The 18,931-nt window shown below is 42.7% G+C and overlaps 14 non-coding genes across 14 annotated transcripts; 5 read left to right on the top strand and 9 right to left on the bottom strand.

The window, feature by feature from the left end:
* Positions 1 to 333: 333 nt before the first annotated feature.
* trnac-gca (transfer RNA cysteine (anticodon GCA)) lies at positions 334 to 405 on the bottom strand. The gene has a single exon. It is a non-coding gene; the product is annotated as a tRNA-Cys (tRNA).
* An 805-nt stretch (positions 406 to 1,210) lies between these two features.
* trnac-gca (transfer RNA cysteine (anticodon GCA)) lies at positions 1,211 to 1,282 on the bottom strand. Its single transcript has one exon. It is a non-coding gene; the product is annotated as a tRNA-Cys (tRNA).
* An 800-nt stretch (positions 1,283 to 2,082) lies between these two features.
* On the bottom strand, positions 2,083 to 2,154 carry trnac-gca (transfer RNA cysteine (anticodon GCA)). Its single transcript has one exon. It is a non-coding gene; the product is annotated as a tRNA-Cys (tRNA).
* Positions 2,155 to 2,960: 806 nt separating this feature from the next.
* On the bottom strand, positions 2,961 to 3,032 carry trnac-gca (transfer RNA cysteine (anticodon GCA)). Its single transcript has one exon. It is a non-coding gene; the product is annotated as a tRNA-Cys (tRNA).
* Positions 3,033 to 3,783: 751 nt separating this feature from the next.
* On the bottom strand, positions 3,784 to 3,855 carry trnac-gca (transfer RNA cysteine (anticodon GCA)). Its single transcript has one exon. It is a non-coding gene; the product is annotated as a tRNA-Cys (tRNA).
* Positions 3,856 to 7,915: 4,060 nt separating this feature from the next.
* Positions 7,916 to 7,987, top strand: trnae-uuc (transfer RNA glutamic acid (anticodon UUC)). Its single transcript has one exon. It is a non-coding gene; the product is annotated as a tRNA-Glu (tRNA).
* A 4,172-nt stretch (positions 7,988 to 12,159) lies between these two features.
* On the top strand, positions 12,160 to 12,247 carry trnay-gua (transfer RNA tyrosine (anticodon GUA)). The gene is given in 2 exon segments: positions 12,160 to 12,196; positions 12,212 to 12,247. It is a non-coding gene; the product is annotated as a tRNA-Tyr (tRNA).
* Positions 12,248 to 12,353: 106 nt separating this feature from the next.
* Positions 12,354 to 12,425, bottom strand: trnae-cuc (transfer RNA glutamic acid (anticodon CUC)). The gene has a single exon. It is a non-coding gene; the product is annotated as a tRNA-Glu (tRNA).
* Positions 12,426 to 12,588: 163 nt separating this feature from the next.
* trnar-acg (transfer RNA arginine (anticodon ACG)) lies at positions 12,589 to 12,661 on the top strand. The gene has a single exon. It is a non-coding gene; the product is annotated as a tRNA-Arg (tRNA).
* Positions 12,662 to 13,694: 1,033 nt separating this feature from the next.
* trnae-cuc (transfer RNA glutamic acid (anticodon CUC)) lies at positions 13,695 to 13,766 on the bottom strand. Its single transcript has one exon. It is a non-coding gene; the product is annotated as a tRNA-Glu (tRNA).
* Positions 13,767 to 13,905: 139 nt separating this feature from the next.
* Positions 13,906 to 13,978, top strand: trnar-acg (transfer RNA arginine (anticodon ACG)). The gene has a single exon. It is a non-coding gene; the product is annotated as a tRNA-Arg (tRNA).
* A 1,126-nt stretch (positions 13,979 to 15,104) lies between these two features.
* On the bottom strand, positions 15,105 to 15,176 carry trnae-cuc (transfer RNA glutamic acid (anticodon CUC)). The gene has a single exon. It is a non-coding gene; the product is annotated as a tRNA-Glu (tRNA).
* A 1,938-nt stretch (positions 15,177 to 17,114) lies between these two features.
* On the bottom strand, positions 17,115 to 17,186 carry trnae-cuc (transfer RNA glutamic acid (anticodon CUC)). The gene has a single exon. It is a non-coding gene; the product is annotated as a tRNA-Glu (tRNA).
* A 139-nt stretch (positions 17,187 to 17,325) lies between these two features.
* trnar-acg (transfer RNA arginine (anticodon ACG)) lies at positions 17,326 to 17,398 on the top strand. Its single transcript has one exon. It is a non-coding gene; the product is annotated as a tRNA-Arg (tRNA).
* The last annotated feature ends 1,533 nt before the right edge of the window (positions 17,399 to 18,931 follow it).

Here is an 18,931-nt window from a genome sequence, read left to right as displayed (position 1 = left end):
ACTGTGGACGACTTGATTACAGACTCACTTTGAAATCATGTCGTTGATTATGTCAACCAAGCCAGATCCAAAACATAGAAATATTGATCTGCAGACAAATGCTCTGTTGTTGAGCTATAACCCCGTACTGGATGAGCACAAACCTCAAAAATGAATTTATGTCAAGGATTTGTTTATTCCTAATATGCCAAGCCCAAATTAGGCACATGGAATGAACCTGGGACCTCTTGATCTGCAATCAAACGCCGTGCCATTGAGATATAACACCGTACAGTATGAGCACAAAAAGGCAGGAAGATATGGCTACACATATTCCTAACCTGCCAAATCCAAAGGGGGCACACAGATTTGAACCAGGGACCTCTTGATCTGCAGTCAAATGCTCTACCACTGAGCTATACCCCCACAGACTCCCTGGATCATAGCCTCACACAAGATGACAGACTCACTTTTGAATAAAGTTTTTGGATATGACAAGCATGCCAGATACAAAAAAGAACCTCTCGAGAGGATGTGCCACTGAGTTACAATTACATACAGAGTCTTTCTATATAGCTATGTTTGCACTTATTCCTAATCTGCCAAATCCATAAACTGACTCGGATTTGAACCGAGGACCTCTTGATCTGCACTCAAATGCTCTACCACTGAACTATGCCCCGACATCTTTGCAGAAAAATGCTCTTTCATTAAGCCATACCCCTACAGACTTCTGTGTTTAGAGCCAAAGATTAAGTTTGATCCTACGATTCAACAATATCAAACATTGACTCCTTCACTGTAAACTTAGGTCTTTGGTTACTCAAAATCAGAATCAACAACTCTACAACTCAAACCCTCTAAATAAGACAAGTCCAAAGGAGACACCCAGATTTGAACTGTGGGCTACTTAATTACAGACTCACTTTGAAATCATGTCGTTGATTATGTCAAGCAAGCCAGATCCAAAATGTAGACCTATTTATCTGCAGACAAATGCTCTGTTGTTGAGCTATAACCCCGTACTGCATGAGCACAAACCTCAAAAATGAATTTATGTCAAGGATTTGTTTATTCCTAATATGCCAAGCTCAAATTAGGCACAGGGAATGAACCTGGGACCTCTTGATCTGCAATCAAACGCCGTGCCATTGAGATATGACCCCGTACAGTATGAGCAAAAAAAGGCAGGAAGATATGGCTACACATATTCCTAACATGCCAAATCCAAAGGGGGCATCCGGATTTGAACCAGGGACCTCTTGATCTGCAGTCAAATGCTCTACCACTGAGCTATACCCCCACAGCCTCCCTGGATCATCGCCTCACACAAGATGACAGACTCACTTTTGAATAAAGTTTTTGGATATGACAAGCATGCCAGATACAAAAAAGAACCTCTCGAGAGGAAGTGCCACTGAGTTACAATCACATACAGAATCTTTCTATATAGATATGTTTGCTCTTATTCCTAATATGCCAAATCCATAAGCGGCGTTGGATTTGAACCGTGGACCTCTTGATCTGCACTCAAATGCTCTACCACTCAACTATGCCCCCACATCTTTGCAGATAAATTCTCTTTAAATAAGCCATACCCCTACAGACTTCTGTGTTTAGAGCCAAATATTAAGTTAGATCCTACGATTCAACAATATCAAACATTGACTCCTTCACTGTAAACTTAGGTCTTTGGTTACTCCAAATCAGAATCAACAACTCTACAACTCAAACCCTCCAAATAAGTCCAAAGGAGACACCCAGATTTGAACTGTGGACGACTTGATTACAGACTCACTTTGAAATCATGTCGTTGATTATGTCAACCAAGCCAGATCCAAAACATAGAAATATTGATCTGCAGACAAATGCTCTGTTGTTGAGCTATAACCCCGTACTGGATGAGCACAAACCTCAAAAATGAATTTATGTCAAGGATTTGTTTATTCCTAATATGCCAAGCCCAAATTAGGCATATGGAATGAACCTGGGACCTCTTGATCTGCAATCAAACGCCGTGCCATTGAGATATAACACCGTACAGTATGAGCACAAAAAGGCAGGAAGATATGGCTACACATATTCCTAACCTGCCAAATCCAAAGGGGGCACACAGATTTGAACCAGGGACCTCTTGATCTGCAGTCAAATGCTCTACCACTGAGCTATACCCCCACAGACTCCCTGGATCATAGCCCTCACACAAGATGACAGACTCACTTTTGAATAAAGTTTTTGGATATGACAAGCATGCCAGATACAAAAAAGAACCTCTCGAGAGGATGTGCCACTGAGTTACAATTACATACAGAGTCTTTCTATATAGCTATGTTTGCACTTATTCCTAATCTGCCAAATCCATAAACTGACTCGGATTTGAACCGAGGACCTCTTGATCTGCACTCAAATGCTCTACCACTGAACTATGCCCCGACATCTTTGCAGAAAAATGCTCTTTCATTAAGCCATACCCCTACAGACTTCTGTGTTTAGAGCCAAAGATTAAGTTTGATCCTACGATTCAACAATATCAAACATTGACTCCTTCACTGTAAACTTAGGTCTTTGGTTACTCAAAATCAGAATCAACAACTCTACAACTCAAACCCTCTAAATAAGACAAGTCCAAAGGAGACACCCAGATTTGAACTGTGGGCTACTTAATTACAGACTCACTTTGAAATCATGTCGTTGATTATGTCAAGCAAGCCAGATCCAAAATGTAGACCTATTTATCTGCAGACAAATGCTCTGTTGTTGAGCTATAACCCCGTACTGCATGAGCACAAACCTCAAAAATGAATTTATGTCAAGGATTTGTTTATTCCTAATATGCCAAGCTCAAATTAGGCACAGGGAATGAACCTGGGACCTCTTGATCTGCAATCAAACGCCGTGCCATTGAGATATGACCCCGTACAGTATGAGCAAAAAAAGGCAGGAAGATATGGCTACACATATTCCTAACATGCCAAATCCAAAGGGGGCATCCGGATTTGAACCAGGGACCTCTTGATCTGCAGTCAAATGCTCTACCACTGAGCTATACCCCCACAGCCTCCCTGGATCATCGCCTCACACAAGATGACAGACTCACTTTTGAATAAAGTTTTTGGATATGACAAGCATGCCAGATACAAAAAAGAACCTCTCGAGAGGAAGTGCCACTGAGTTACAATCACATACAGAATCTTTCTATATAGATATGTTTGCTCTTATTCCTAATATGCCAAATCCATAAGCGGCGTTGGATTTGAACCGTGGACCTTTTGATCTGCACTCAAATGCACTACCACTGAACTATGCCCCCATATCTTTGCAGAAAAATGCTCTTTCATTAAGCTATACCCCTACAGACTTCTGTGCTTCGAGCCAAAGATTAAGTTAGATCCTACGATTCAACAATATCAAACATTGACTCCTTCACTGTAAACTCAGGTCTTTGGTTACTCCAAATCAGAATCAGCAACTCTACAACTCAAAACCTCCAAATAAGGCAAGTCCAAAGCAGACACCCAGATTTGAACTGTGGACGACTTGATTACAGACTCACTTTGAAATCATGTCGTTGATTATGTCAAGCAAGCCAGATCCAAAACGTAGACCTATTGATCTGCAGACAAATGCTCTGTTGTTGAGCTATAACCCCGTACTGCATGAGCACAAACATCAAAAATGAAATCATGTCAAGGATTTGTTTATTCCTAATATGCCAAGCCCAAATTAGGCACAAGGAATGAACCTGGGACCTTCCTAAAAGGCAGGAAGATATGGCTACACATATTCCTAACATGCCATATGCAAAGGAGACACCCAGATTTGAACCGGGGACCTCTTGATCTGCAATCAAATGCTCTACCACTGAACTATATCCCCACAGACTCCCTTGATCATAGCCTCACACAAGATGACAGACTCACTTTTGAATAAAGTTTTTGGATATGACAAGCATGCCAGATACAAAAAAAGACCCTCTCGAGAGGATGTGCCATTGAGTTACAATCACATTCAGAATCTTTCTATATAGATATGTTTGCACTTATTCCTAATCTGCCAAATCCATAAGCGGCACTCGGATTTGAATCGTGGACCTCTTGATCTGCACTCAAATGCTCTACCACTTAACTATGCCCCGACATATTTGCAGAAAAATGCTCTTTCATTAAGCCATACCCCTACAGACTTCTGTGCTTCGAGCCAAAGATTAAGTTAGATCCTACGATTCAACAATATCAAACATTGACTCCTTCACTGTAAACTCAGGTCTTTGGTTACTCCAAATCAGAATCAGCAACTCTACAACTCAAAACCTCCAAATAAGACAAGTCCAAAGGGGACACCCAGATTTGAACTGTGGACGACTTGATTACAGACTCACTTTGAAATCATGTCGTTGATTATGTCAAGCAAGCCAGATCCAAAATGTAGACCTATTGATCTGCAGAAAAATGCTCTGTTGTTGAGCTATAACCCCGTACTACATGAGCACAAACCTCAAAAATGAATTTATTTATCCAAAGGGGGCATCCGGTTACAATCAGATACAGAATCTTTCTATATAGATATGTTTGCACTTATTCCTAATCTATTTAACTTGATTTATTTCAAATGAGTGCAATATTGTTAATGGAAACACCTCTACTGTACAAAGCACGCTCAGTAGAGTCCATTCTTGTAAGTTTGGTCACATAATACTGTAGAATTTGCATAAAAATTTATGTCCACGGGTGCACTACGGAGGTCCCGCTGAATAAATTGTAAATGGACATTTAAAAAAAAAAACCCTCCCATTTGCCATTTATTCAGCACACCCTTCCTAATAGTTCCCTGGACAGATACATTTTAGCGTTTTCGTGGTTGAAGTCTCATCGGATGTACTCTGCAAGCTCCGAGGAATCCATTTTTGTAAGTGTTGTCCCATAATACTGTAGAAATATGCATAGAGAATCTTGGATTTTGGTTAATTTCACCACAAGTGGTGCATGTTCACCAAAATGTCACAAATTTTAGGCAATAAAATATAAAGTTGCCTACGTGCTGGAATGTACAAAACCGATGACAAACATATGGTCAGACATACATACAGGGCCTTTCTTTAGAATAAATCAAGCAGGGGGCCTCTCCTCTCTAGGGAGGTATAAAAATTGTAATAATAAGGAAAAGTTTGACTATTGTGGAACCGCACCATATAGTGTATATAAGGAGATACCAAATAACATTCGAGAGATTTCCTTGCAAGGACTCTCGGCGTTGTTTTCCATAAAATAAAGTCTTTTCTTCTGAGAGAAAACCAATGACTGAGTGTGATTCTTCTGAGAACCGGTAGACGAAACTACATCAGCAACTTTGCGGATTAAAAATTGGTCTCACTTTCATTATTAACCTCACTATATGTCAATTTTGTACCTTGACAGACCTACGATAGGCAGTTTTTCATGTCCCTTGAATGCATGCAACACTATTTATTTCTGTAAACCACACTGGCCAGATTATGGAAAGTGGCCCACAAGCTTGTGCCCAGTTAAAGCTGGCCAGTTCCCATATGGTCTAGCAGTTAGGATTCCTGGTTTTCTCCCATGCGGCCAGGTGTCAACTCCCGGTATGGGAAAGCTTGAACTTTTTTGCTTCCCTCCTCAAAATGCCAGCACATCTTCCTTCACCAGAAGTGACTTTTTGGACAGCAGTAGAGCTACAGAACCCTGATAGGTTGAGGTTCCGATGTCTATGGGGAGTCATGTAACATGCTTCGGTATTGCCATTCATCACACAAGCTCTCGGATAAGCTCGGCAATTATCAGGGCTTACCTCCTGATAACAAGGTGAGAATAAGCAGACAGCAATGCTTGCCATAGTCACATCTAAAACCAACAACTCTGTAGCAATCAGGGGTCTTTACTATTGGTGGGCCAGTGGCGCAATGGATAACGCGTCTGACTACGGATCTGAAGATTCTAGGTCCGACTCTTGGCTGCAAGCTGGCAGCCAGTTGATTTTTGAATGAACAATTTCATCACTACTCTGTAACTGCTTCATTACTTTGAAGGGTGTAATGCCATGTGGTTTTGATGTCACGGGCTTGCCATTTTGAAGCCTTATCACTAATTGCCACCTGGAGATTGAGAAAAAATTGTAATCTGCATTAAACTGAACGAGCGAATAATCAGCAACTTTGCGGATTAAAAATTGGTCTCACTTTCATTATTAACCTCACAATATGTCAATTTTGTACCTTGACAGACCGACGATAGGCCGTTTTTCATCTAGATAATGGTTGCAATGTGTGTTTTCAGATGCAAGACAAAAGTATTTTCACCTGGACAAGAGCTTAATTACCAGTTCAAGGTATCAATCCAGCAATCACAGGAATCTGGCCAAATAAACTGAACCCCCGGGGTGAGTAAAAAAAAAACAGCAATACCGAAGCATGTTACGCTTACAGAAGGGACTTTTTTGGCCAGCAGTAGAGCTACAGGACCGTGATATGTCGAGGTTCTGTCTAGCACTTTGTCCCTTCGATAGCTCAGCTGGTAGAGCGGAGCACTGTAGGTTGGAGTGTTGGCAATCCTTAGGTCGCTGGTTCGACTTTGGCTCGAAGGAGGTCTTTTTTTTCAAGTGCTCACCATTTTTTGGTTTGGAGCTGGCTTTCTAACAGCTGTAAGCAGAGCTTTAATTCACAATCCACAATTGGAAGCCAAAAGAGCTTTTCCGGGGGTTCGACTCCGGCTCGAAGGAGGTCTTTTTTTCAAGTGCTCACCATTTTTTGGTTTAGTAGCTGGCTTTCTAACAGCTGTAAGCAGAGCTTTAATTCACAATCCACATTTGGAAGCCAAAAGAGCTTTCCCTGACCGGGAATCGAACCCGGGCCTCTGCGTGAGAGCGGCAAATCCTAACCACTAGACCACCAGGAGGGGCTGGTGGGCTTACCTCCTGATAACAAGGTGATAATAAGCAGACAGCAATGCTTGCCACTGTCTCATCTAAAACCAACAAGTCTGTAGCAATCAGGGGTCTTTACTATTGGTGGGCCAGTGGCGCAATGGATAACGCTATGGATCTGACTATGGATCAGAAGATTCTAGGTTTGACTCCTGGCTGGCTCGCTCTGTGCTTGTTTTTCTCCGGCTTATTTTTTTGTTGTGTTTTTTTCTCTTCTCCAAAATCCAGGAGAAAAGGCAAATCTTCAGGCTTTCTTCTTTTTTTCCAAAAAAGACATATTCTGCACACCCTTTCCGATGTCTAGGGAAGACACGGACATGCTTCGGTATTGTCATTCGTCTCAGAAGCACTCGGCTTTTAAAGGGGAAATAAACTGCAGGCTGCCAGCCAGTTGATCTTTGAATGAACAATTTCATTGCTACTCTGTAACTGCTTCATTACTTTGAAGGGTGTAATGCCATGTTGTTTTGATGTCACAGGATTGCCATTTTGAAGCCTTATCACTAATTGCCACCTGGACATTGAGAATAAATTGTAATCTGCATTAAACTGAACGAGCGAATAATCAGCAACTTTGCGGATAAAAAATTGGTCTCACTTTCATTATTAACCTCACAAAATGTCAATTTTGTTCCTTGACACACCGATAATAGGCAGATTTTCATCTAGATAACGGTTGCAATGTGTGTTTTCAGATGCATGACACAAGTTATTTCACTTGGACAAGAGCTTAATTACCAGTTCAAGGTATCAATTCAGCAATCACAGGAATCTGCCCAAAAAAGCTGACCCCCCGGGGTGAGTAAAAAAAACAGATCCCTTGAATGCATACAACACTATATAATTCAGAAAACCGTCCTTTTGGATAATTCTTGTTTTGCCAAATTATTATCACATTGTTACAGTCGCAGACCTAAAGCAACAGGCCACTACAAGATCCTGCGCCCACACTGACCACATGTATGGAAAGTGCGCCACTGGCCAGTTGTAGTTGTCCAAATCCCATATGGTCTAGCGCTTAGGATTCCTGGTTTTCACCCAGGCGGCCCGGGTTCGACTCCCGGTATGGGAACGCATGCTTCTTTTTGCTTCCCTCCTCAAAAATCCAGCACATCTTCCTGCACCAGAAGTGACTTTTTGGCCAGCAGTAGAGCTACAGGACCGTGATATGTCGAGGTTCTGTCTAACACTTTGCCCCTTCGATAGCTCAGCTGGTAGAGCGGAGGACTGTAGGTTGGAGTGTTGGCAATCCTTAGGTCGCTGGTCTAATGTGTTTTTTTTCTCTTCTCCAAAATCCAGAAGAAAAGGCAAATCTTCAGGCATTCTTCTTTTTTTCCAAAAAAGACATATTCTGCACACCCATTCCGATGTCTAGGGAAGACACGGACATGCTTCGGTATTGCCATTCGTCTCACAAGCACTCCGACAAGCTCGGCGATTAAAGGGGAAATAAACTGCGGGCTGGCAGCCAGTTGATTTTTTCGAATAAACAATTTCATTGCTACTCTGTAACTGCTTCATTACTTTGAAGGGTGTAATGCCATGTTGTTTTGATGTCACGGGCTTGCCATTTTGAAGCCTTATCACTAATTGCCACCTGGACATTGAGAATAAATTGTAATCTGCATTAAACTGAACGAGCGAATAATCAGCAACTTTGCGGATTAAAAATTGGTCTCACTTTCATTATTAACCTCACAATATGTCAATTTTGTACCTTGACAGACCGAAGATAGGCAGATTTTCATCTAGATAACGGTTGCAATGTGTGTTTTCAGATGCATGACACAAGTATTTTCACCTGGACAAGAGCTTAATTAGCAGTTCAAGGTATCAATTCAGCAATCACAGGATCATAATATAGATGTACTCTGTTTGACAGAAACCTGGCTAAAACCTGATGATTACATTATTTTAAATGAGTCCACCCCCCAAGATCACTGTTATAAACATAAGCCGCGTCTAAAAGGCAAAGGTGGAAGTGTTGCTTCAATTTATAACAACGTTTTCAGGATTTCTCAGAGGGCAGGCTTCAAGTATAACTCGTTTGAAGTAATGGTGCTTCATATAACATTATCCAGAGAAACAAATGTTAAAGATAAATCCCCTGTTATGTTTGTACTGGCTACTGTATACCGACCACCAGGGCACCATACAGACTTTATTAAAGAGTTTGGTGATTTTACATCCGAGTTAGTTCTGGATGCAGATAAAGTTTTAATAGTTGGTGATTTTAACATCCATGTTGATAATGAAAAAGATGCATTGGGATCAGTATTTATAGACATTCTGAACTCTATTGGGGTTAGACAACACGTTTCAGGACCTACTCATTGTCAAATATCATACTCTAGATTCAATACTGTCACATGGAATTGATGTTGATGGTGTTGAAATTATTCAGCCAAGTGATGATATCTCAGATCATTATTAAGTTCTGTGCAAACTTCATATAGCCAAAATTGTAAATTCTACTTCTTGTTACAAGTATGGAAGAACCATCACTTCTAACACAAAAGACTGCTTTTTAAGTTATCTTCCTGATGTAACCAAATTCCTTAGCATATCCAAAACCTCAGAACAACTTGATGACGTAACAGAAACTATGGACTCTCTCTTTTCTAGCACTTTAAATAAAGTTGCTCCTTTACGCTTAAGGAAGGTTAAGGAAAACAGTTTGACACCATGGTATAATGAGCATACTCGCACCCTAAAGAGAGCAGCCCGAAAAATGGAGCGCAGCTGGAGGAAAACAAAACTAGAGGTATTTCGTATTGCTTGGCGGGAAAGTAACATATCCTACAGAAAATCATTAAAGACTGCTAGATCCGATTACTTTTCTTCTCTTTTAGAAGAAAACAAACATAACCCCAGGTATTTATTCAATACAGTGGCTAAATTAAAAAAAAATAAAGCCTCAACAAGTGTTGACATTTCCCAACACCACAGCATTAATGACTTTATGAACTACTTTACTTCTAAAATCGATACTATTAGAGATAAAATTGCAACCATTCAGCCGTCAGCTACAGTATCACATCAGACAGTGCACTATAGACCCCCTGAGGAACAGTTCCACTCATTCTCTACCATAGGAGAGGAAGAATTGTATAAACTTGTTAAATCATCTAAACCAACAACATGTATGTTAGACCCTTTACCATCTAAGCTCCTAAAAGAGGTGCTTCCAGAAGTCATAGATCCTCTTCTGACTATTATTAATTCCTCATTGTCATTAGGATATGTCCCCAAAACCTTCAAACTGGCTGTTATTAAGCCTCTCATCAAAAAACCACAACTTGACCCCAAAGAACTAGTTAATTATAGACCAATCTCGAATCTCCCTTTTCTGTCCAAGATACTAGAAAAGGTGGTATCCTCACAATTATATTCCTTCTTAGAGAAAAATGGTATATGTGAGGATTTCCAGTCAGGATTTAGACCGTATCATAGTACTGAGACTGCTCTCCTTAGAGTTACAAATGATCTGCTCTTATCATCTGATCGTGGGTGTATCTCTCTATTAGTTTTATTGGATCTTAGTGCTGTGTTTGACACAATTGACCACAACACTCTTTTGCATAGACTTGAACACTTTGTTGGCATCAGTGGAAGTGCATTAGCATGGTTTAAATCGTACTTATATGACCGCCATCAGTTCGTAGCAGTGAATGAAGATGTATCCTATCGATCACAAGTGCAGTATGGAGTACCTCAAGGCAAAAATACCAGATGTCGAGGTTCTGTCTAACACTTTGCCCCTTCGATAGCTCAGCTGGTAAAGTGGAGGACTGTTGGTTGGAGTCTTGGCAATCCTTAGGTTGCCGGCTCGAAAGAGGTCTTTTTTTCAAGTGCTCACCATTTTTTTTGGTTTGGAGCTGGCTTTCTCGCAGCTGTTAGCAGAGCTTGAATTCGCAGTCCACAATTGGAAGCCAAAAGAGCTTTCACTGACCGGGAATCGAACCCGGGACGGGGTGGTGAGAGCGCCGAATCCTAACCACTAGACCACCAGGGAGGGGCTGGTGGACTGGTGGGCTGGTGGGCTTACCTCCTGATAACAAGGTGAGAATAAGCACACAGCAATGCTTGCCACTGTCTCATCTAAAACCAACAACTCTGTAGCAATCAGGGGTCTTTACTATTGGTGGGCCAGTGGCGCAATGGATAATGCGTCCGACTACGGATCAGAAGATTCCAGGTTCGACTCCTGGCTGGCTCGCTCTGTGCTTGTTTTTCTCCAGCTTATTTTGTTGTTGTGTTTTTTTTTTTCTTCTTCTCCAAAATCCAGAAGAAAAGGCAAATCTTCAGGGCATTCTTCTTTTTTTCCAAAAAAGACATATTCTGCACACCCTTTCCGATGTCTAGGGAAGACACGGACATGCTTCGGTATTGTCATTCGTCTCACAAGCACTCCGACAAGCTCGGCGATTAAAGGGGAAATAAACTGCAGGCTGGCAGCCAGTTGATTTTCGAATGAACAATTTCATCGCTACTCTGTAACTGCTTCATTACTTTGAAGGGTGTAATGCCATGTTGTTTTGATGTCACGGCCTTGCCATTTTGAAGCCTTATCACTAATTGCCACCTGGACATTGAGAATAAATTGTAATCTGCATTAAACTGAACGAGCGAATAATCAGCAACTTCGCGGATTCAAAATATGTCAATTTTGTACTTTGGCAGACCGATGATAGTCAGATTTTCATCTAGATAACGGTTGCAATGTGTGTTTTCAGATGCATGACACAAGTATTTTCACCTGGACAAGAGCTTAATTACCAGTTCAAGGTATCAATTCAGCAATCACAGGAATCTGCCTAAATAAACTGAACTCCCGGGGTGAGTAAAAAAAACAGATCCCTTGAATGCATACAACACTATATAATGCAGAAAACCGTCCTTATGGATAATTCTTGTTTTGCCAAATTATTATCACATTGTTACAGTCGCAGACCTAAAGCAACAGGCCACTACAAGATCCTGCGCCCACACGGACCACATGTATGGAAAGTGTGCCAGAAGCCAATGGCCAGTTTAAAGTTTCCAAATCCCATATGGTCTAGCGCTTAGGATTCCTGGTTTTCACCCAGGCGGCCCAGTTTTGACTCCCGGTATGGGAACGCATGCTCCTTTTTGATTCCCTCCTCAAAAATCCAGCACATCTTCCTGCACCAGAAGTGACTTTTTGGCCAGCAGTAGAGCTACAAGACCATGATATGTCGAGGTTCTGTCTAACACTTTGCCCCTTTGATAGCTCAGCTGGTAGAGTGGAGGACTGTAGGTTGGAGTGTTAGCAATCCTTAGGTCGCTGGTTCGACTCCGGCTCAAAAGAGGTCTTTTTTTCAAGTGCTCACCATTTTTTTTGGTTTGGAGCTGGCTTTCTCGCAGCTGTTAGCAGAGCTTGAATTCGCAGTCCACAATTGGAAGCCAAAAGAGCTTTCCCTGACCGGGAATCGAACCCAGGCCGCGGCAGTGAGAGCGCCGAATCCTAACCACTAGACCACCAGGGAGGGGCTGGTGGGCTGGTGGGCTGTTGTGCTGGTGGGCTGATGTGCTGGTGGGCTGTTGGGCTTACCTCCTGAAAACAAGGTGAGAATAAGCAGACAGCAATGCTTGCCACTTTCAAATCTAAAACCAAAAACTCTGTAGCAATCAGGGGTTTTTACTATTGGTGGGCCAGTGGCGCAATGGATAACGCGTCTGACTACGGATCAGAAGATTCTAGGTTCGACTCCTAGCTGGCTTGCTCTGTGCTTGTTTTTCTCCGGCTTATTTTGTTGTTTTGTTTTTTTTTCTCTTCTCCAAAATCCAGAAGAAAAGGCAAATCTTCAGGCATTCTTCTTTTTTCCCAAAAAAGACATATTCTGCACACCCTTTACGATGTCTAGGGAAGACACGGACATGCTTCGGTATTGCCATTCGTCTCACAAGCACTCCGACAAGCTCGGCGATTAAAGGGGAAATAAACTGCATGCTGGCAGCCAGTTGATTTTCGAATGAACAATTTCATCGCTACTCTGTAACTGCTTCATTACTTTGAAGGGTGTAATGCCATGTTGTTTTGATGTCACGGGTTTGCCATTTTGAAGCCTTATCACTAATTGCCACCTGGACATTGAGAATAAATTGTAATCTGCATTAAACTGAATGGGCGAATAATCAGCAACTTTGAGGATAAAAAATTGGTCTCACTTTCATTATTAACCTCACAATATGTCAATTTTGTACCTTGACAGACCGATGATAGGCAGATTTTCATCTAGATAACGGTTGCAATGTGTGTTTTCAGATGCATGACACAAGTATTTTCACCTGGACAAGAGCTTAATTACCAGTCGCAGACCTAAAGCAACAGGCCACTACAAGATCCTGCGCCCACACTGACCACATGTATGGAAAGTGCGCCACTGGCCAGTTTAAGGTGTCCAAATCCCATATGGTCTAGCGGTTAGGATTCCTAGTTTTCACCCAGGCGGCCCGGGTTGGACTCCCAGTATGGGAACGCATGATTCTTTTTGCTTCCCTCCTCAAAAATCCAGCACATCTTCCTGCACCAGATGTCGAGGTTCTGTCTAACACTTTGCCCCTTCGATAGCTTAGCTGGTAGAGTGGAGAACTGTAGGTTGGAGTGTTGGCAATCCTTAGGTCGCTGGTTCGACTCCGGCTCGAAGGAGGTCTTTTTTTCAAGTGCTCACCATTTTTTTTGGTTTGGAGCTGGCTCTCTCGCAGCTGTTAGCAGAGCTTGAATTCGCAGTCCACAAATGGAAGCCAAAAGAGCTTTCCCTAACCGGGAATCGAACACAGGCCGCGGCGGTGAGAGCACCGAATCCTAACCACTAGACCACCAGGGAGGGGCTGGTGGGCTGGTGGGCTGGTGGGCTGGCAGGCTTACCTCCTGATAACAAGGTGAGAATAAGCAGACAGCAATGCTTGCCACTGTCACATCTAAAACCAACAACTCTGTAGCAATCAGGGGTCTTTACTATTGGTGGGCCAGTGGTGCAATGGATAGCGTGTCTGACTACGGATCAGAAGATTCTAGGTTCGACTCCTGGCTGGCTCGCTCTGTGCTTGCTTTTCTCCGGCTTATTTTGTTGTTGTGTTTTTTTCTCTTCTCCAAAATCCAGAAGAAAAGGCAAATCTTCAGGCATTCTTCTTTTTTTCCAAAAAAGACATATTCTGCACACCCTTTCCGATGTCTAGGGAAGACACAGACATGCTTCGGTATTGCCATTCGTCTCACAAGCACTCCGACAAGCTCGGCGATTATAGGGGAAATAAACTGCAGGCTGGCAGCCAGTTGATTTTGGAATGAACAATTTCATCGCTACTCTGTAACTGCTTCATTACTTTGAAGGGTATAATGCCATGTGGTTTTGATGTCATGGGATTGCCATTTTGAAGCCTTATCACTAATTGCCACCTGGACATTTAGAATAAGTTGTAAACTGAGTTAAACTGAAGGAGCGAATAATCAGCAACTTTGCCGATTAAAAATTGGTCTCACTTTCATTGTTACCCTCACAATGTCATTTTTGTACCTTGACAGAGTGACAATAGGCATTTTTCCTCCAGATAACGGTTGCCCCGTGTGTTTTCAAATGGATGGCAGACGTATTTTCACCTGGAAAAGAGCTTAATTACCAGTTCGAGGTATCAATTCAGCAATCATAGGAATCTGCCCAAATAAACTGAACTCCCGGGGTGAGTAAAAAAAACAGATCCCTTGAATGCATACAACACTATATAATTCAGAAAACCGTCCTTTTGGATAATTCTTGTTTTGCCAAATTATTATCACATTGGTACAGTCGCAGACCTAAAGCAACAGGCCACTACAAGATCCTGCGCCCACACTGACCACATGTATGGAAAGTGTGCCACTGGCCAGTTTAAGGTGTCCAAATCCCATATGGTCTAGCGGTTAGGATTCCTGGTTTTCACCCAGGCGGCTTGGGTTCGTCTCCCGGTATGGGAACGCATGCTTCTTTTTGCTTCCCTCCTCAAAAATCCAGCACATCTTCCTGCACCAGGTTGGAGTGTTGGCAATCCTTAGGTCACTGGTTCGACTCCGGCTTGAAGAAGGTCTTTTTTTCAAGTGCTCACCATTTTTTTGGTTTGGAGCTGGCTTTCTCGCAGCTGTTAGCAGAGCTTGAATTCGCAGTCCACAATTGGAAGCCAAAAGAGCTTTCCCTGACCGGGAATCGAACCCAGGCCGCGGCGGTGAGAGCACCGAATCCTAACCACTAGACCACCAGGGAGGGACTGGTGGGCTGGTGGGCTGGTAGGCTTACCTCCTGATAACAAGGTGAGAATAAGCAGACAGCAATGCTTGCCACTGTCACATCTAAAACCAACAAGTCTGTAGCAATCGGGAGTCTCTATTATCGGTGGGCCAGTGGCGCAATGCATAACGTGTCTCACTATGGATCAGAAGATTCTAGGTTCGAGTCCTGGCTGGCTTGCTCTGTGCTTGTTTTTCTCCGGCTTATTTTGTTGTTGTGTTTTTTTTTTCTTCTCCAAAATCTAGAAGTAAAGGCAAATCTCCAGGCATTCTTCTTTTTTTCCAAAAAAGACATATTCTGCACACCCATTCCGATGTCTAGGGGGGGCACGGACATGCTTCGGTATTGCCATTCGTATGTCAATTTTGGACCTTGACAGACTGACGATAGACAGTTTTTCATCCAGACAACGGTTGCAATGTGTGTTTTCAGATGCATGACACAAGTATTTTCACCTGGACAAGAGCTTAATTACCAGTTCAAGGTATCAATTCAGCAATCACAGGACTCTGGCCAAAAAACTGAACTCCCGGGGTGAGTCAACAAACATGACCCTTGAATTCATGTAACACCATTTATTTCTGTAAACCACACTGGCCAGATTTAATGAAAGTGGCCCACAAGCTTGTGCCCAGTTAAAGCTGGCCAGTTCCCATATGGTCTAGCAGTTAGCATTCCTGGATTTCTCCCATGCAGCCAGGGGTCGACTCCCGTGATGGGAAAGCTTGATCTTTTTTGCTTCTCTCCTCAAAAAGCCAGCACATCTTCCTGCACCAGAAGTGACTTTTTGGACAAAAGTAGAGCTACAGAACCCTGATAGATTGAGGTTCTGATGTCTATGGGGAGTCGCGTAACATGCTTCGGTATTGCCATTCATCACACAAGCACTCCGACAAGCTCGGCGATTAAAGGGGAAATAAACTGCAGGCTGGCAGCCAGTTGATTTTCGAATGAACAATTTCATCGCTACTCTGTAACTGCTTCATTACTTTGAAGGGTGTAATGCCATGTTGTTTTGATGTCACGGGCTTGCCATTTTGAAGCCTTATCACTAATTGCCACCTGGACATTGAGAATAAATTGTAATCTGCATTAAACTGAACGAGCGAATAATCAGCAACTTTGTGGATAAAAAAACTTTCATTATTACCACATTAACTTTGTGGTCTCACTTTCATTATTAACCTCACAATATGTCAATTTTGTACCTTGACAGACCGATGATAGGCAGATTTTCATCTAGATAACGGTTGCAATGTGTGTTTTCAGATGCATGACACAAGTATTTTCACCTGGACAAGAGCTTAATTACCAGTTCAAGGTATCAATTCAGCAATCACAGGAATCTGCCCAAAAAAAACTGAACCCTCGGGGTAAGTAAAAAAAACAGATCCCTTGAATGCATACAACACTATATAATTCAGAAAACCGTAATTTTGGATAATACTTGTTTTGCCAAATTATTATCACATTGTTACAGTCGCAGACCTAAAGCAACAGGCCACTACAAGATCCCGCGCCCACACTGACCACATGTATGGAAAGTGCGCCACTGGCCAGTTTAAGGTGTCCAAATACCATATGGTCTAGCAGTTAGGATTCCTGGTTTTAAACCAGGCGGCCCGGGTTCGACTCCCGGTATGGGAACGCATGCTTCTTTTTGCTTCCCTCCTCAAAAATCCAGCACATCTTCCTGCACCAGATGTCGAGGTTCAGTCTAACACTTTGCCCCTTCGATAGCTTAGCTGGTAGAGTGGAGGACTGTAGGTTGGAGTCTTGGCAATCCTTAGGTCGCTGGCTCGAAGGAGGTCTTTTTTTCAAGTGCTCACCATTTTTTTTTGGTTTGGAGCTGGCTCTCTCGCAGCTGTTAGCAGAGCTTGAATTCGCAGTCCACAATTGGAAGCCAAAATAGCTTTCCCTGACCGGAAATCGAACCCAGGCCACAGCGGTGAGAGCGCCGAATCCTAACCACTAGACCACCAGGGAGGGGCTGGTGGGCTGGTGGTCTGTTGGGCTGGTAGGCTTACCTCCTGATAACAAGGTGAGAATAAGCAGACAGCAATGCTTGCCACTGTCACATCTAAAACCAACAACTCTGTAGCAGTCGGGAGTCTCTACTATCGGTGGGCCAGTGGCGCAATGGATAACGTGTCTGACTACGGATCAGAAGATTCTAGGTTCGACTCCTGGCTGACTCACTCTGTGCTTGTTTTTCTCCGGCTAATTTTGTTGTTGTGTTTTTTTTTTTCTCCAAAATCTAGAAGAAAAGGCAAATCTCCAGGCATTCTTCTTTTTTTCCAAAAAAGACATATTCTGCACACCCATTCCGATGTCTAGGGGAGACACAGACATGCTTCGGTATTGCCATTCGTATGTCAATTTTGGACCTTGACAGACCGACGATAGACAGTTTTTCATCTAGATAACGGTTGTAATGTGTGTTTTTAGATGCATGACACAAGTATTTTCACCTGGACAAGAGCTTAATTACCAGTTCAAGGTATCAATTCAGCAATCACAGGACTCTGGCCAAAAAACTGAACCCCCGGGGTGAGTCAACAAACATGTCCCTTGAATGCATGTAACACCATTTATTTCTGTAAACCACACTGGCCAGATTTAATGAAAGTGGCCCACAAGCTTGTGCCCAGTTAAAGCTGGCCAGTTCCCATATGGGCTAGCAGTTAGGATTCCTGGATTTCTCCCATGCAGCCAGGGGTCGTCTCCCATGATGGGAAAGCTTGATCTTTTTTGCTTCTCTCCTCAAAAAGCCAGCACATCTTCCTGCACCAGAAGTGACTTTTTGGACAGCAGTAGGGCTACAGAACCCTGATAGATTGAGGTTCCGATGTCTATGGGGAGTCGCGTAACATGCTTCGGTATTGCCATTAATCACAAAAGCTCTCAGATAAGCTCGGCGATTAACGTGGTAATAAAATGCAGGCTGGTGGGCCAGTTGATTCTAGATTGAACAATTTCATCTCTACTCTGTAACTGCTTTACTACTTTGAAGGGTGTAATGCCATGTGGTTTTGATGTCATGGGCTTGCCATTTGGAAGCCTTATCACTAATTGCCACCTGGACATTGATAATAAGTTGTAAACTGAGTTAAACTGAAGGAGCGAATAAGCAGCAACTTTGCCGATTAAAAATTGGACTCAATTTCATTGTTACCCTCACAATGTCATTTTTGTACCTTGACAGAGTGACGATAGGCAGTTTTTCCTCTAGATAACGGTTGCAGTGTGTCTTTTCAAATGGATGACACAAGTATTTTCAACTGAAAAAGAGCTTAATTACCAGTTCGATGTACCAATTCAGCAATCACAGGAATCTGCCCAAATAAACTGAACCCCCGGGGTGAGTACAAAAAACAGATCCCTTGAATGCATACAACACTATGTAATTCAGAAAACCGTCCTTTTGGATAATTCTTGTTTTTCCAAATTATTATCACATTGCTACAATCGCAGACCTAAAGCAACAGGCCACTACAAGATCCTGCGCCCACACTGACCACATGTATGGAAAGTGCGCCAATGGCCAATTTAAGGTGTCCAAACCCCATATGGTCTAGTGGTTAGGATTCCTGGTTTTCACCCAGGCAGCCTCGGTTCGACTCCTGGTATGGGAAAGCTTGATGTTTTTTGCTTCTCTCCTCCAAAAGCCAGCACATCTTCCTGCACCAGAAGTGACTTTTTGGACAGCAGTAGTACTACAGAACCCTGAG

This window comes from Carassius carassius, chromosome 38 (assembly GCF_963082965.1).
Source record: "Carassius carassius chromosome 38, fCarCar2.1, whole genome shotgun sequence".
Classification (NCBI taxonomy): domain Eukaryota; kingdom Metazoa; phylum Chordata; class Actinopteri; order Cypriniformes; family Cyprinidae; genus Carassius; species Carassius carassius.
The sequence above is the reverse complement of the archived record's forward strand: the minus strand, read 5'-3'. Positions and strand labels throughout refer to the sequence as shown.